Raw genomic sequence first — 1,906 nt, 5'->3', positions numbered from 1 at the left:
CTAACCTTGTTAATCAGCAGCCTCCAATTGTCTCACAGAATAGACTTCTCTCTCCCTATAGGCTGCAGCTCAAATACCCAGATAACTATGGCCTTGGACTTGAGGTAAACCAAAGGTGAATTTTCTTTCCACATCCTCTTGTGGGCCTGGAGAAAATAGGCCTAGTAAATAGGGCAGGAGAATTCTTATAAAAACAAATCCCAACAGCTACCCTGAAATGATTACTCTATATTGTGTTTGCCCTTTTAGTGTTTTAATTTTTTTTAATTTTAAGTTCTTTTTTATTGTTAGGAGCATGTGCTCTCACCAGCTGAGCCATCCTGCCACCTGCTGGCAGCTCAGTGGCAGCTCAGCTTGGGCTCAGCATCACTGGCCCACGTGGGAATCAAACCGGCGGCCCCATTGCTCAGAGCTCGCGCTCCTAAGCTAGCTCTTAACCAACTGAGCCACTCAGCTGGCCCATGTTTGCCCTTTTAGATTCACAACAAGTGTTCATTAAAATGTGATAGGAGACAGTTCCTATCACAATTTACGTTAGGGGAGTCATTTTTACCCCATTCTTCGCCTTGCCATACATGGGGCTCAACTTCTTCCACCTGCTAAGAGGCAGGAGTGGTGGAAGACACATCTTGTTTCCCTCTCTGTTCATGGCTCTTCATTCTCTCCCATCATCAAGCACTTCTCCACCAATTAAGATAGAGTCTTATACAATGTGAATGATCTTTAGTAATACACAATAATGTACAGGATGATGCGGAGTTGTACTGAAAGTTCTTATTCTCAGTGCTAATCTCCACCATGTCTTCTAATAGCTACAAAACCCAACCCTATGAGGTATTTCAAGGCAACCCTCTGGCATGAGAACTGAGTCACCTAGTAAAACAGTGACTTTTCTGGAAGTCTTCATTAGTCACAGAACTGACCACCCTGATGGTATGACGGCCTGGTCAATATTCCTCAAAGGCACATATCACCCTGGGACATGTAACCCTGGTAGTAACTGGCAGTGTCAGGATTCAAATGCAAGACTGTTTGACCTTGAAGAGAGGCCATCCTCTCTCCATAAAGTTACAAACAGTTCAAATACCAGTTTTTCCAGGAGTTTGTCATATGGCCCTGGACATACTCAAGAGTTCAGTATATCATAGTCAAGATTCTTTTGCTTGCAATGTACAGACGTCAGCTCAAACCTACTTAAGTAAAAGTGAGCACTTTACTGGGTTACCAGGATTATCGCATGAAATCCAAGGCCAGGAGGCGCCATTACAAAAAAACGAGAACAGAAAGTGGAATATCATCAGGAAACAAGACAGCTACTCTCCTTACTCTGCCAGGCTCGCTGCTCTATTGGTGTCCAGTTCAGTCGTCTCTCTCTGAACACTGGGTTTTTTAACTTTTTCACATGCCTGGTCGAAAATAGTTACAGCCCTTCTGCACAGCTCTGCTGCTACAGAACCTCCCAGCTTTCCATAATCATGCAGCCTCTGTCAGGTGGCCATTTTTGTTATGTGTGAAGGACCGTCCCTGCTGGAGCCTGTTTTTATAGTAGGGCATGATGAGTAGACCTCTGAATAGCAGTAAACCACAACATGTCTACATTTCTTCATTTGGAAAAACAGGAAGACTGGATTAGACAATAATAGTTGATAGTCATGAAGTAGTTATCCTGTTTCAGGCACTTGGCAAAGTACTTTACATGTATTATCTCATGAAACCGTGTAACAAACCTATGAGGCAGAAAGTTTATTGCCCCATTTTATAGGTGAGATAAATGGGGCATGAAGACGTTAAGAAGCATGCTCGAGGGCCGGCCGAGTGGCTCAGTTGGTTAAGAGCTCGCTCAAGAGTTTGAGCTCTGAGCAACAGGGTCCCCGGTTTGATTCACGGCCCGAGCTGAGCTGCCGCT

The sequence above is a fragment of the Hipposideros armiger genome, unplaced genomic scaffold (genome assembly GCF_001890085.2).
Source record: "Hipposideros armiger isolate ML-2016 unplaced genomic scaffold, ASM189008v1 scaffold_175, whole genome shotgun sequence".
In the NCBI taxonomy this organism is placed as follows: domain Eukaryota; kingdom Metazoa; phylum Chordata; class Mammalia; order Chiroptera; family Hipposideridae; genus Hipposideros; species Hipposideros armiger.
Note: the sequence above shows the minus strand (reverse complement) of the source record.